Source organism: Malus domestica, chromosome 07, assembly GCF_042453785.1.
Source record: "Malus domestica chromosome 07, GDT2T_hap1".
Taxonomy (NCBI): Eukaryota; Viridiplantae; Streptophyta; class Magnoliopsida; order Rosales; family Rosaceae; genus Malus; species Malus domestica.
In genome coordinates this window covers 9,628,693-9,645,469 of record NC_091667.1, presented here as the reverse complement: position 1 = coordinate 9,645,469, position 16,777 = coordinate 9,628,693, and the positions used below count along the sequence as shown (strand labels likewise).

General features: G+C 39.3%; 1 long non-coding RNA gene across 8 annotated transcripts; it reads left to right on the top strand.

Annotated features, from left to right (window-relative positions):
• The first annotated feature begins 3,948 nt into the window (after positions 1–3,948).
• LOC103412065 (uncharacterized) lies at positions 3,949–16,484 on the top strand. 8 transcript variants are annotated; one of them, XR_011583022.1, is made up of 9 exons: positions 3,949–4,089; positions 4,465–4,619; positions 5,431–5,686; positions 7,903–7,978; positions 8,156–8,528; positions 8,614–9,338; positions 15,048–15,139; positions 15,654–16,066; positions 16,210–16,484. It is a non-coding gene; the product is annotated as an uncharacterized lncRNA (long non-coding RNA). The 8 variants fall into 8 exon arrangements; XR_011583023.1 differs by lacking the exon at positions 8,614–9,338; XR_011583021.1 differs by having other exon boundaries at positions 8,156–9,338.
• Positions 16,485–16,777: the final 293 nt, after the last annotated feature.

Below are 16,777 nucleotides of genomic sequence, written 5' to 3'. Positions count from 1 at the left end.
GGGTTGGTGGTACAAGTCCTACCCATTCTGCCATAAAGCTGTAAAGAAAACGTCTAGATCGTTTCAGCGCAACGAACATGGTTTGATAAACAAATTACCCGAACCATGGTAATATTCTTTTGCACCTATTTTACATCTAATGGTTATATTAAGTTGCTGAGTCCTTTTTGAATTTCTTATGATTATCAAATCCATACATGATAATGTTTTTATACCTATGATATTGTATGCAACAACAAGGTTGAACATGTGACGAAGCTACCGTTAGACCGTGCATGTGTTATTAAACTATCATTTCCTATGTTTATGAATTGTTAATTTTGCTATATCGAACAATGTCTTTCGGGTTATATTTATACTTGATGGCTCAATCTACAACCTCTTGAATTCACTCTCATATATGCACACGAACACACAGGTTTCTTCAGCCAACATATATTTTTGCATTCACTCTCATGCCTAAGTTGATCTTTGATTCATAATCTCAATGTATGCATACAAATAACTTTGGAGTAGTCTCCATCTCCATTATACTTTGACTGCTGCTTAACCTTTGGGAGTGTATTAGTGACATTATCGTAAATATTCCTGCTATAATGTCTTGGGATAGTGTACACCTATAGGCCCCGTTTGTTTGCCTTCACTAAGTTTCATTAGACTAGACTGGACTAACTCTTAGTCCAGTCCAGTGTTTGGTATCACGCGGGACTCACGTTAATGAGATTAAGTGGGATTCGCACGGACTAAAGCCTTCATTGTAGGTTCTTAGCGAAAGTCCTCGACAACCATGGGACTAGCTAAGACCTGCTTTGTTCCTCCGTTTCACTCGTCTGCATCACTTCGCGAACTCCTTCTGCTTCGCTTTGGATCGTCGACCCAACACGCCAACTCCCCCAACGGGTCTCAAATCGCCAGACTCCCGCTCGGAGAAGAGTCTAGGTCGGTCGGATCTGGAGCCTGGGAAGATGACAGTGGTTTGATCAGAACAGTTCCTTCCGAGCATCGCCATCTCACCGCTGATCACAAAAAGGGTCTCCCAGAAATCAAATGGCCACGCATCTCCGTCCCTCATCATCTCCACCCAAATTTCAAGTTTCCCCTCCTCTGTTCTTTCTACTGTACATCGTTCCCAATCAGCAAAAGGGAACCGGAATTAGATATTCCTGTCTCGGAGGCCGCGTGGCTGGTGTTTTTCTGTAAAAAGGGAGAGAAATGGTAGGTGTTGAGGAAGACGACAAGTAATTGGATAGATAGATGCAGATTATCAAAGTTTAGTTCCATTGAAAAATGGAAAAAGACATCAATATTGAATCTAAAATATGTTAGTCCGAGATCTAGTCCGGGACTGCACTAAACACTTAACTATTTTTATCCTGGTTAGTCCAAGCCAAGCCAGTCCAGCTTAGTCCTTGAAGTTAGTCCAGTCCGAGTTAGTCCAATGCAACAAACGCATAGTGTTTTCCCCACCTTTAAAAAAGAAACTTTTGAGTTTCCAAAACCACCATAATCATGATACGTGAATGGTACTTCATATATGGAAAGAATGCCTTTGTGACGTGCACCCTAGACTAGGGATGAGCAAATATCAATTGGTTATGGGTAACCGTAGTTATCCGTCCATTTAAATTTGACGGTTACGGTTATTAGTAACCGTTTAGATAAATAAATGGTTATGGGTATAACTGTTTACCCGTGAAATTTAAATGGGCAATTATAGGGTATTACCCGCGGTTATAAACAGGTACCTATTTAACTATTTATTTTAATATATGCAAAACTAAAAAAAAAAAAAATAGTTTCTAGCTAAGTTTAGTATCCCGAAACATATTTGGTTATAAAGGGTCATAATATATATATATATATATATATATATATATATATATATATATATATATGCCTCACTTGAGAGAAAAATATAGTTGATAGAACATGCCAATGTTTAATATATGTGATTGAATGTGCTAAAACATTAAAAGTATTCGACAGTTTTGTTTTGGAGTCTTTTGGATGGATTTGACCTTGATTTGTGTCTTGATTCGTCCATGGGAGAATTTAGGCATGTTTTGTGTCTTAATTTCAGCCACTTTCCCTTGTATTGGCCGAAATTTATAGGCCTTGTTACGTATTTTGTAAGCAATCTTCAAGTCTTGCTTGTTTTGTGAAGATTCTTTAGCTTTCTTTCCGGTTTTGAGAGATTTTGGACCCGTTGCCAATTTTAAGGAGGGATTTCCCCCTTTAGCCGAATTTTGGGGAAGTTTTACACTTCCTTTGCTTGATTTGTGCCACATGTCATTGATGACTTGTCCATTTGTGATGAGTCCTATGCCACGTGGAGCTTTGTGATGCATCATTTGTATGCAACGAGGTTTCCATGTCTACAAGTTGTCTAACACAAAGATATCCTCCTCTTGCACATGTTCAAAATCAATCTTATTGTGGAAGATAACATGAATCAGCATAATGTCCTCATGATAGGAAGGCACGCCGAAAAGATGCTTCGTGTTTCTTGCCACACTTTGGTGATGGAAGACGGATATGAGGATCCTTTCGTGGTGCCGCCAATTCTTAAAAATTTGGTTAGCGAGTAAAAAACATTTCAACTTTCTTTTGGAAATCAAAACAGTGACTTCGGGAAAATAGACTTCATCGTTCATGGATTGTTTCAAGACCAACCGCTCTCCAACCCAGCGATTTCCTTAGTTAAACCACAAACACCTGCTACCACCGCAGGAAAACAAATTATCAGTCAAGCGACCCCCGCCCCCATTGACGCCTTCCCAACGACTAGATCAACAAGCCAAATCAGTTGCACCTGCCAAGACTTCAAAGAGAGCATTATTCCCTGATCAAGAGAACAAATCTGGCAGGTAAAGTTTTCCTCACGATAAATGCTCTTAGGTGTCAATCTTAATAACTATGCTTGCTTCTCTTAGGTGTATGTTTAGCCAGTCATGAAAAATTGTCGGCCGATATTTTTGCACTGCTCTTTCGGACTCTTTTCTGTGACTATCACGTTTCTCTCTGACCTTATAATTTTTTCCTTGATTAACAGCAAAAAACCTTGCGACGAGCAAACAGGCACGACCAATTTTGCAAAAATTGCTGGAGAATTTCATAATCTGGTTGTCCCCATAATTGAACCCGCCGGCAAAGTGCCGATAGCCGCACTCAAGACAAAAACTCAAGCAAAAAAAAAACCAAAGATAGGTAAATTACAATTTGTTTTCGCACGCACACCTACATAACATCCGTGGTGGTAGCGTTTGTTAAATTATTATTTATGTTTTTTTCTATAGTGTGGAATATGTCCAATCTCAGAAAAAGTGAACAACCACAATCTCTGTGCTGCAAGGCATGCTATGTTTATTTTTTGTTTGAATATTTGTGCTTGAAAACTTAGCTGTTAGAACAAGAACGAAACACTTTTTGTGTTTTTTGTTAGTGCTGAAACAGGTGTCTAGCCTACAAGACATATTTTGCCGTATTAACTGCAAAAGCAAACTATGTGTCAACTGCATATTGCTTTTGTTTCTTCTATTACTTTTGGTTCAAGATAATTCAAAGTTTCGATGTTGAATTTTGTTAACCATACCAGTTACGGTTACCTCTGCAGAAAGAAGTTTCTCAAAATTAAAGTTGATCAAATCATGTCTTCGATCAACTATGTCACAAGAAAGATTAAATGAGTTAGCTATTTTGTCAATTGAAAAAGAATTGGTTGAAAAGTTAAATTATGTAAACTTAATTAATACATCTGAGTCTAAAAACACGAGATGTGTAATATTTAAGTAATGTTTGCATATCTTTCTTCTTTGGATATGAATTCTAATGATTTTTTTATGTAGAAATGAACTTTTTCATGCATTTAGCGAAACATTTTATTATACAAATGTACAATGAGTTGGGTGTAAAAGAACTTTACCCCCACTCGAAGGCTTGCATAGGCCCAATTTCTTAGGGCCGGCCCTGCCGAGAAGTATGATGAATTTACGAGTAAAATGTGCGCTCGTTTCTGCTTCGTTTTCTTTACGAGTACACCACCATGTTTCCTCCAAATATCCGCCGAAAGGCACTAGTTTCGGCTTAAAGGTAATGTTTTTGAAAATCTTGTTATTGAAGATTGGGCTCTGGTTGAATCTTAACCTTAATTAGGTTCTGTATATTGTTAATTTTAACTTTTGATTAGGATTTAATAATATGGCTTTCGTAAGACATTTCAATTGGATATTCCCATCATTTAATTGGATCTCATTCGCTGTAACAAGCTTGAATTATGTTGTGGTCTCTTAGAATGCATAGAATCTCCCCCCTTCCCCACAATTTGTTTTTATAACAGAGTATTAATTATCTTATGTATTTTGTTTTTAGATTTGTTTTGTTTTGATGCATGAGCATGGACTAATTGTATAGGGGAAGGTTTGATTAAACATAAGTGCTACTGGATCATATGCTTGTTATCTGCAGGCAGGGCAAACCATACAAGTTGGTGATTTAATGAAGCTTTCGTCAAAACAGTTTATTTCCACAATTTGGGATTCCCTAAATGTGCCGTTTACATATGGGGAAGGTAGCAAAATTCTGATTAGGCTTGGAGGAAACATGGTGGTGTTAGGTTGCAGGTAATTCTTTATCCCAGTTGGATACATCCTTCCATTGTTATGCATTTTGTTGAGCTTTTGGATTGGATTTGTATATAACCATTGTGGAGTTGTGGAATCGAATTTGTTGTCCTCTTTTGCGTTTGCTGTGTTTGTATTTTGTGAACTCTCAGCTTCTTTTGTTGGTAATTTTGGTAATCATAACTGTTTAGAACATTAGTCATAGTGAATAAGCATGTTCCTTAGTTTTCCCTCAATTTCTCAGTGACAATGCTTTGTTTTTCTCAGTCACACTGATTCATAGTCTCACAATCAGCACGATTATTTGTTTTCCATCAATTTTGATCAGTGACAATGCTTTGTTTTTTGAATTACTAGCTCATTTCACTTTTATGTTGTATTGCATTGAAACAGTTTGGAAATTTATGCTTCTGCAAGAAAAATATAAGACATTTTCCAATTGTTAGGCATTTACATTTCTTTTCTTCTGAACTTTAAACTCGTGTTAATTGCATTCCTATTGGAGCTGTTAGAAATGAGTTGGAAGATACTGTGCAGTTTCTGTCCCTTATAATATGTATATGTCAAAGTGGTCTGCTGCTCATTTTTTGGGATGTGGAGGGGGGAATAAAAGAACGTGATAAAAAGTGATTTTCTGGCTTAGATTAGAAAGATGGATTAGATCATTTTCCTTTCTGTATATAGAGAATTTAACACTAAGATATGAATGTTGAAACTTAAAATCAGAGTTGCACTAATGTTACAAACTTGTAGATTATATAGTTACAGTCTAATGAGTTCCTTCTGGCTCCAATTCAAATTAAAATTAAAGCTGGGCAAGGCGGAAATCCAGCCGCAGGAGAAAGAAAGAAGGAAAAGAAAGGAGGGAGATAGGTTTTGCAGTTGCAAAGCAGAGACTGAGGGATTGGCGGAGTCGGTTGGTTTAATATGAGGAGACGGTGATGGTGGGTTAGAGTACTTCAGACGACAATGGACCTGACACCGAGCTTGAACGCAACGACTCTGACCTCAACGATCCTCTCTGGAGCGCCTAATGCTTCCTCACTTCTGCTCACCTCATTCGCACGGTACCCTCATCTCTCTCTTCTCCCTCTCTCTCTCTCTAGAAAAAGTTGTATTTGGAATGTAATTTGCTTTGTTTTGTACTCTGGTGTGTGTAGATATGTGCAGAATAATGGGTTTTTGCTAAGTTTCTCAAGTGTTAATATTGCTGTGGAAATTCTTATTTTTGACAATTTTGAGCTTTGTTTTTTTTTTGGAAATTCCATAGTTTTTTGTTAATATGCTGTGGAAATTCTCATATGTTTTTTGTTGTGAACGTAGTTTTGCTTTAATATAATTTTGGGGTTTCTCCATTTTAATCCTTGATAAAGATTGAAATTCAATTAAAACCTTATGTTAGATTATGTATTCATTATAGTCCTTTGACTAAATTTCCATGTCAGCATAAATATTAAAATTTATATTTTCTTGTTTTGAAATATTTAATGCGTTTTTTGGGTTCCTATAATGCCCCTATTAAATATTTGATTTTAATTTGCTCCATATTTTTTTGGCATTGATTATTGTTTGACTTTCTAAAATGATAAACATAATTCAAAAAAATATTAGTGATACGTTACAAGAATTAACAAATACCTAATTCAAATTATTCATTATCACCATTCAAAGCACAGAGGAAATATAAATAGCCAAATCATATATTTTACATAATCGAATGCACTTAAACCATGTCCTAATGTGCTTAAATCATATAACCTAGTCGAATGCACATAAATCATAGTACCAAGTCAAATGCACCTAAACCATGGTACTTATATGAATGCACATAAACCATGGTACCTATATGAATGCACATAAACCATGGTACCTATATGAATGCACCTAAATCATGGTACCTATATGAATGCACCTAAATCATAGTACCTATATGAATGTACCTTAATCATTTAGGTACTATCAATTAGGTCTTATCCATTCGGTATTGTCGGTTAAGTACTATATAGTGTATGTCCGATTAATTTGGTACGATCAATTAAGTTGTGATTTCACATTCTATTTTCTCAATTTGTATTTTTTTTTCATTTATCTCTGGATTCACCTTCAATTTGGCATCTAAAAGCCCCTTTTTTCTCCTTTCTTCCGAATACAACAAGATTTTTGGTTTGTAAGTTTTATGGTTTTTTTTGTTTGATCATGGTTTCTGAGTTTTCTGGGTTCCTTGATTGGAATAACACATGGAGATTTATGTTATAACAAACATGTTAATTATGGATCTAGTTAATTAAGCATTCTTGAAAAATTAATTATATATTTGTTTCTCTAATTGGTTTTAAAGAGTAATAAGGGTAAATAGGGAAACTAACAACAACAACAACAACAACAAAGCCTTTTCCCACTAAGTGGGGTCGGCTATATGAATCCTAGAACGCCATTGCGCTCGGTTTTGTGTCATGTCCTCCGTTAGAACCAAGTACTCTAAGTCTTTTCTTAGAGTCTCTTCCAAAGTTTTCCTAGGTCTTCCTCTACCCCTTTGGCCCTGAACCTCTGTCCCGTAGTCACATCTTCGAACCGGAGCATCAGTAGGCCTTCTTTGCACATGTCCAAATCACCGGAACCGATTCTCTCTCATCTTTCCTTCAATTTCGGCCACTCCTACTTTACCTCGAATATCCTCATTTCCAATCTTATCATTTCTTGTGTGCCCACACATCCCACGAAGCATCCTCGTCTCCGCCACACCCATTTTGTGTACGTGTTGATGCTTCACCGCCCAACATTCTGTGCCATACAACATCGCTGGCCTTATTGCCGTCCTATAAAATTTTCCCTTGAGCTTCAGTGGCCTACGACGGTTACACAACCCGCCGGATGCACTCTTACACTTCATCTATCCAACTTCTATTCTATGGTTGAGATCTCTCTAATTCTCCGTTCTCTTGCACGATATATCCTAGGTAGCGAAAACGGTCGCTTTTTGTGATCTTCGCTAGATTGCTCCGATCATTAGTGTGGATAAGTATATAAATGGATATAGATAGGAAAGCAAACACAAGATGTACGTGGTTCACCCAGATTGGCTACGTCCACGGAATAGAGGAGTTCTCATTAATTGTGAAGGGTTTACACAAGTACATAGGTTCAAGCTTTCCTTTAGTGAGTACAGGTGAATGATTTAGTACAAATGACATTAGGAAATATTGTGGGAGAATGATCTCGTAATCACGAAACTTCTAAGTATCGGAATGTGGTATCGTCTTGACTTGCCTTATCTGTCTCACAGGTAGATGTGGCATCTTCTCTGGAAGTACTCTTCCTCCATCCAGGGGTGGTATCTTTAACTGGTGGAGATGCACAAGGTAATGTATCAATTTCACTTGAAGCTTACTTGTAGTTTCAGGCTTGGGCAAGCGCGATACAAACCATGTAGTAGGAGTCCCTCAAGTTGCCGAGCTAGGGGATTTGCTGAAAGAGGTGACAGACAAGGTAAGCAATCAGAGCTCCGGCTGATTGTTCACATTCTCCCTATCTTGCAGGCAGCATGAAGGATAAAGAGAAGAAAAATGAGAAGAGATGATATGGGATACTTTTGCTTTTGAAGAAGTAACTTTCCACAGGCTTATTCTTGAACTGAGCTGGAGGGTTTTCTGGTTTCCTCCAGAGTATAAGGCCGACTGAAGAATTTGAGGGTCAAAACAAGTCCATCAAATCTAGAGTACGTTCGACCCTACTGATATGGGATACTTTTGCTTTGACAGAGTAATGGATGTATCGGCACGTGTGCTGTTACGCTTGTCTCCACATGCTTCCTTGTATCCTTCTCACTTGCCCTATCTGTTCCTCAGGCAGATGCGGTATCTTCCCTGGAAGCATAAGATGTTGAAGATGAGTACTCGAGAGTAATGCCAGGTAAGTAAGTTCCAGGCAGTCAGTTCCTGGCTGGAAGCTTGATTCCAAGTGCTGACTGATTGCTCTCTTTCTCCTTGTCTTGCAGGTAAGAACAAGGCCAAAGGAAAAGACAGGGAAAAAGCATGATATGGGATACTCTTGCTTTTAACCCTGATGATATGAGATATTCTTGCTCTAGTATAACTTGTTTGCAGAGGTATTATCGGGGGGAAAGAAAGCTGAATATTTCGAAAGGCTTCGTTGAGAGTGCCCTCTCATATATGAGGAAGGGTTGAGCATTTTTGCAGGTCTGTCTGTCCATTGGGGATGGAGGTTGACATATATATGAGTCTCCTTAACAACAAGTAGTAATGCTATTCCTTTACCCTGTCAGAGCACTTTGAAAAAGTGGTCTGTGGTATATGGAAAGCTGATGTTGCGTGTGAAGATTACAGACAGCTTTATCCAAGGAGATCCGGCTCTTGTAGTTGGGAAAGTGTTGCCTCTTCGGTTTTCGAACAAGCAATCCTATCAGGGATCTGGCTCTCGAGATTCGGAGAACGATGTCTCTTCGATTTTTGAGAAAGCAATCCTGCTGGGGGTCTGGCTCTCGAGATTCGGAGAGCGGTGTCTCTTCGATTTTTGAGAAGGTAATCATGTTGGGAGTCTGGCTCTCGAGATTCGGAGGGCGGTGCCTCTTCGATTTTGGAGCAAGCAATCTTGTTGGGAGTGTTTTCTCGAATGTGAGTAAAGGTTGGGCATGTTTGCTAGTCTACCTTGCCACGAAGCACAGAGGTTGACACACAGGGACTTTCCAATTATCCAGCAATGGTACTGTTCCTTTACCCTCTCTTCGATTTTTGATAAAGTAGTCATGTTGGGAGTCTGGCTCTCGAGATTCGGAGGACGGTGCCTCTTCGATTTTGGAGCAAGCAATCTTGTTGGGAGTGTTTTCTCAAATGTGAGTAAAGGTTGGGCATGTTTGCTAGTCTACCTTGCCACGAAGCACAGAGGTTGACACACAGGGACTTTCCAATTATCCAGCAGTGATACTGTTCCTTTACCCTTGTGGGTAATAATATGGGGTAGCTAGACCTTCAAAATTTATGTGTCTAAACTTTGTTAGTGCTGTTTCTTTGCTATTCTTTTACCCGTCTTGGTCAGAGCGATGTAGTGGAAGCTGCAAGCTTCACGTGCTCAACTTTGGCAGAGAACTTTGGCAAAGTTATCTGTGATACACATGAGCTACTATTGCGTGTGGGAAGTGGGTGATTGAACAGTAAGACTCATGTGCTTTCTACTTCACCAGAAGTCTTCGACAGAATGCCCATAATTTCCGCAAAGCTGAGTGTGCGTGTGACAGGTGCTGCCAAGGCTGGAAAAGTAGGTGCCTCTTCGATTTCTGAGATCGGCCCTCGTGGTCTCTGAGCAGCCCAACTTTTGAGAAAGCAAGCGCCTCTTCGATTTCTGAGATCGGCCTTCGTGGTCTTTGAGCAGCCCAACTTTTGAGAAAGCAGACGCCTCTTCGATTTCTGAGATCGACCCTCGTGGTCTCTGAGCAGCCCAGCTTTTGAGAAAGCAAACGCCTCTTCGATTTCTGAGCAGGCGCCTCTTCGATTTCTGAAGCTCCGTCGAGTGCAGATTTTTATAGGGGCTGGCATTAAGTTCCAAAGCACACTTGAATCTCCCCCAGTAGAAGCTCCATTCTTACACTTCTAAGATCTTGATTTGTTCGACCTCTTCTCTCTTCAACACCTTTGAAAATGTCTGGCCCCTCCGACCGTCGTTTTGACTTGAACCTTGTTGAAGAGGCAGCCCCGCCTTCTCCAGACAACATATGGCGCCCATCCTTCGTCTCCCCTACTGGTCCTCTTACCGTTGGGGATTCCGTTATGAAGAATGATATGACCGCTGCGGTGGTGGCCAGGAACCTTCTCACTCCCAAAGATAACAGACTACTTTCCAAACGATCTGATGAGTTAGCTGTTAAGGATTCTCTGGCTCTCAGTGTTCAGTGTGCAGGTTCTGTGTCTAATATGGCCCAACGCCTATTTGCTCGAACCCGCCAAGTTGAATCATTGGCGGCTGAAGTGATGAGTCTCAAACAGGAGATTAGAGGGCTCAAGCATGAGAATAAACAGTTGCACCGTCTCGCACATGACTATGCTACAAACATGAAGAGGAAGCTGGACCAGATGAAGGAATCTGATGGTCAGGTTTTACTTGATCATCAGAGATTTGTGGGTTTGTTCCAAAGGCATTTATTGCCTTCGTCTTCTGGGGCTGTACCGCGTAATGAAGCTCCAAATGATCAACCTCTGATGCCTCCTCCTTCTAGGGTTCTGTCCAGTACTGAGGCTCCGAATGATCCCCCTCCGGTGCCTTCTCTTTCTGGGGCTCTACCGACTGCTGCGACTTCTCCTAAGCAACCTTTGTGAAGGCTCTCTCTTGTTTGTTTATTTTGACTCATGTATATGTACATATTTGTAGCTTATCGGGGATATCAATAAATAAGCTTTCCTTCATTTCAACGTATTGTGTTAAATACACCAAAGCCTTCTTCTCTAAGTTCTTTGAATTTTCTTTTGTTGGAGCTTTGTGAGTGGAGCATGTAGGTTGAGGTAGTGTTCCCTTAATTTCCTGAGTGAGGAAAACTTCTCGGTTGGAGACTTGGAAAATCCAAGTCACTGAGTGGGATCGGCTACATGAATCTTAGAACGCCATTGTGCTCGGTCCTGTGTCATGTCCTTCGTTAAATCCAAGTACTCTAAGTCTTTTCTTAGAGTCTCTTCCAAAGTTTTCTTAGGTCTTCCTCTACCCCTTCGGCCCTGAACCTCTGTCCCATAGTCGCATCTTCTAATCGGAGCGTCAGTAGGCCTTCTTTGCACATGTCCAAACCACCGTAACCGATTTTCTCTCATCTTTCCTTCAATTTCGGCTACTCCTACTTTACCCCGGATATCCTCATTCCTAATCTTATCCTTTCTCGTGTGCCCACACATCCAACGAAGCATCCTCATCTCCGCTACACCCATTTTGTGTACGTGTTGATGCTTCACCGCCCAACATTCTGTGCCATACAGCATCGCCGGCCTTATTGCCGTCCTATAAAATTTTCCCTTGAGCTTCAGTGGCATACGGCGGTCACACAACACGCCGGATGCACTCTTCCACTTCATCCATCCAGCTTGTATTCTATGGTTGAGATCTCCATCTAATTCTCCGTTCTTTTGCAAGATAGATCCTAGGTAACGAAAACGATCGCTCTTTGGTATTTCTTGATCACCGATCCTCACCCCTAACTCGTTTTGGCCTCCATTTGCACTGAACTTGCACTCCATATATTCTGTCTTTGATCGGCTTAGGCGAAGACCTTTAGATTCCAACACTTCTTTCCAAAGGTTAAGCTTTGCATTTACCCCTTCCTGAGTTTCATCTATCAACACTATATCGTCTGCGAAAAGCATACACCAAGGAATATCATCTTGAATATGTCCTGTTAACTCATCCATTACCAACGCAAAAAGGTAAGGACTTAAGGATGAGCCTTGATGTAATCCTACAGTTATGGGAAAGCTTTCAGTTTGTCCTTCATGAGTTCTTACGGCAGTCTTTGCTCCTTCATACATATCCTTTATAGCTTGGATATATGCTACTCGTACTCCTTTCTTCTCTAAAATCCTCCAAAGAATGTCTCTTGGGACCCTATCGTACGCTTTCTCCAAATCTATAAAGACCATGTGTAAATCCTTTTTCCCATCTCTATATCTTTCCATCAATCTTCGTAAGAGATAGATTGCCTCCATGGTTGAGCGCCCTGGCATGAACCCGAATTGGTTGTCCGAAACCCGTGTCTCTTGCCTCAATCTATGCTCAATGACTCTCTCCCAAAGCTTCATTGTATGACTCATTAGCTTAATACCCCTATAGTTCATGCAATTTTGTACGTCGCCCTTATTCTTGTAGATAGGCACTAAAGTGCTTGTTCGCCACTCATTTGGCATCTTCTTCGTTTTCAAAATCCTATTGAAAAGGTCAGTGAGCCATGTTATACCTGTCTCTCCCAAAACTTTCCACACTTCGATTGGTATCTCGTCTGGGCCTATTGCTTTTCTTTGCTTCATCTTCTTCAAAGCTACAACCACTTCTTCCTTCCGGATTCGACGATAAAAAGAGTAGTTTCTACACTCTTCTGAGTTACTCAACTCCCCTAAAGAAGCACTCCTTTCATGTCCTTCATTGAAAAGATTATGAAAATAACCTCTCCATCTGTCTTTAACCGCATTCTCTGTAGCAAGAACTTTTCCATCCTCATCCTTGATGCACCTCACTTGGTTTAGGTCCCTTGTCTTCTTTTCCCTTGCTCTAGCTAGTTTATAGATATCCAACTCTCCTTCTTTGGTATCTAGTCGTTTATACATATCGTCGTAAGCCGCTAACTTAGCTTCTCTCACAGCTTTCTTCGCCTCTTGCTTCGCTTTTCTATACCTTTCACCATTTTCATCAGTCCTATCCTTGTATAAGGCTTTACAACATTCCTTCTTAGCCTTCACCTTTGTTTGTACCTCCTCATTCCACCACCAAGATTCCTTTTGGTGTGGGGCAAAGCCCTTGGACTCTCCTAATACCTCTTTTGCTACTTTTCGGATACAACTAGCCATGGAATCCCACATTTGGCTAGCTTCCCCCTCTCTATCCCACACACACTGGGTGATTACTTTCTCTTTGAAAATGGCTTGTTTTTCTTCTTTTAGATTCCACCATCTAGTCCTTGGGCACTTCCAAGTCTTGTTCTTTTGTCTCACTCTTTTGATATGTACATCCATCACCAACAAGCGATGTTGATTAGCCACGCTCTCTCCTGGTATAACTTTGCAATCCTTACAAGTTATACGATCCCCTTTCCTCATTAGAAGAAAATCTATTTGTGTTTTTGACGACCCACTCTTGTAGGTGATCACATGTTCTTCTCTCTTCTTAAAGAAGGTGTTGGCTAAGAAGAGATCAAATGCCATTGCAAAATCCAAGATAGCTTCCCCATCCTCGTTTCTCTCCCCAAAACCATGGCCACCATGAAAACCTCCATAGTTGCCTGTCTCCCTGCCCACGTGTCCATTTAAATCTCCTCCTATAAATAACTTCTCCGTCTGAGCAATTCCTTGCACCAAGTCTCCAAGATCTTCCCAAAATTTCTCCTTCGACCTCGTATCCAACCCTACTTGAGGTGCGTACGCACTAATCACATTGATAAGTTCTTGTCCTATTACAATCTTGATTGCCATGATTCTATCTCCTACCCTCTTGACATCTACAACATCTTGTACCAAGGTCTTGTCCACGATGATGCCAACACCGTTTCTCGTTCTATGTGTGCCCGAATACCAAAGTTTAAACCCTGAGTTTTCTAGATCCTTTGCCTTACTACCAACCCACTTAGTTTCTTGTAGGCACATAATATTTATCCTTCTCCTCACCATAACTTCCACTACTTCCATAGATTTTCCCGTTAAGGTTCCTATATTCCACGTTCCTAAACGCATTTTGCTCTCTTGAACTCTACCCTTCTGTCCTAGCTTCTTCACCCTCCCCCGTCTAATAGGATCAAAGTACTTCTTTTGTGTGTCCCGGGTAAAGTTGATAGGAGCATATGCTCCCAAACAACTTTGAGTGGAGTCGTTCGAAAAGAAGTTTCTATGGCCCCCTTGCTCATTTAACACTGCATCCGGGTGCCGATGGAGATACAGCGACCCTTGCTCACTTATCACTGTGCTCGGGCCGCACAGCGCGCCACTTACGGGTGACGCCCTAGCTTTAGCGCTATTTTGTTCTGGATTCATTTTCATAAGGATTCGACGTGATCATGGAGTGCCGGCTGTCGACTACCTGACGCCCTCCCCCTCCTCCTTTATCCGGGCTTGGGACCGGCCATGTAAGACATAGGCGGAGTTATAGGGAAACTAAAAATGCAATAAATTTATTAAAAAATGATTAAATGTGACATGGAATACTATAATCTGACATGGAGGACTATTTTTAGTTTTTAATCTTACATACGGTATTATTGAAAAAACAATCTTATTTAGGGATTAAAATGAAGTTTTCTATAACATTTTCTGGTGAGAACAGTTCCTTAATATTTCTTCAACTTGGTTTGTTGATTTCTTTTCGTAAGTTGCTTGTGATACTGAAGTCTTTATGTATGATATATTAATCTGCTTCATTGATTTTACAATATATTAGTTGTTCTGCAATTACGAAAGTAAACTTAAAGAACTTTCGGATTTGTCCAGAAACACTATGGTTTACTGATGAGCTCTTGCACGGTATATCACAACAATGGAATTAAATTCTTGAAACACTTGGTTAATATTAATCTTTCCATAATAATTGTCCTTAATATAATTCTTAAATTTAGTTCCTTTGCTTTCAGTGAGGGATGGATTGTCTTTGCTTTTGTTTGTTGAGGTTATGTTCTTTGAAAATGTAATCATATTCTTATGTATGTTTGGAATTTTTATTTTGAAATTCTCAATTTGGCAGCGTAGCATAATCTTGAACTCCTTTTGGAAGGAAGTCAAAACCAACTACTGTTTACAAGCATTTCCCAATTGCTTGAAATTGCTTTGAATCAGGTATCTTTCTTTTCTTTCTTTTTCTTTCACTCTGAATTTGGTAGTTCTTGTTAACCTAATGTATGATGAAATGCATATTATCAATGTAGTATTGATGATCAAGACCATGACATTACAAGATTAATTCTAAACTTGGAGGTTGTATATCAGTGTTTGTACTTGATCTTTTGGGCCGTACTTGGTTAATTCCTCAGGGAGCTTTTAATTTATGTGAATTCTTACAAAATTTTACAAAAATTCTTTGTTAGTATTGTGATATATTAACATAATGGTATGATCATTCATATGATGTAGGTTTATGAAGACTTGTTGATAGGTTGGGTTTAGGTTCCATATTATTGTCCGCTTGGCTGCCATTAAATGTATTGAAGCTAATCATTTTCTTGTTTATACAACTGAATTTTCTTCCATTTGGCCTTAAATAATTTGACCATTGAATAGATCAATGATTTATCTAAGTTGTTTTGCTTTTGGTAAATGGAAATGCTCAAAATTTTAACTACTGATGTCTCAGGTTCTTCCATGGATGTCTCTGACCTTTCAATTTCCTAGCATCACTTCGTATCTCAACCTACGTTCTGCTAAGTTTTCAGCAAATGGGTCTCGTTGGAAGCTGTTCTAGTTCAATAACTTGGTGATTTGTGTTGGGGAAGATATTTTCTTTTTTTTCAATCTTTGGTGATTTGTGTGGTTTGATAGTATTTGTTCTTTTTGTTTTTTTTTTTTAGTATAGTGATTTGGGAAACCTCTTCTTTTCAAATTAATATATTTTGCTTTGTTTCATCTTGCAGGTGCAGCTGAGACCTTATAACCCATATGTTATTTATGAGTCTCTAGTGTGGACTAAGAGTGCGGGCATAGGTGGCGGTTTCAGAACTGTTGGGATGGTTAATAACGTTCACTTGGATTGTCTGCCCTCTAATTTTGGTGCCCTCCCAGTGCCCTTCTGTTTTTGTGGTCATGGTTAAGCCACATCAACATTTTATATTACTATTTCTTTTTATTTTATTATTTTTATAAAAAAATAATATAAAATATTGACGTGGCTTAACCGTGACCACACAAAACAGGAGGGCACGGGGAGGGCACCGAAATGGGAGGGCAGACAATCCAAGTCCTCACTTTAATCTGGATGATTTTCATGGTAACAAGAAATCTGGGGGTGTTCATGATGGCACTACCATAGTCCTGTGAAATAAAATAAAAGGAGATAAATAAAGATGGAAGATTGTACTTATGAAATGTTTGTTACTTTGTGAATTGTTTGTTACCTTTGTGTAAAACAATTAAAACAATTTTTGTACATATTATGAAAGTTTATGACTAAATATGATTCGTTACGAAAGTATGAAAACTAAAAACATGGGAGTTTTAAATAAAAGTCCACGGTACTGTTTATTTTAACGGAAAACTATATTTTTACACTCAAAAGTCAAACTTGGTACTATTTACTTTACCCTTTATTTTGTCCTTATCATTAAAACTCAAAGTTTTCAAGTCATTTTTATTAGTTTTTCTTAAAAACATAAGCACTAGCTGAAACAGTAAACCAAGTTAGCATCTGTAAATGGAACTAAATGACTGATTTTATCGAACATATCATGTCAAAGATATCACGTTGACGGTCACGTACCAATG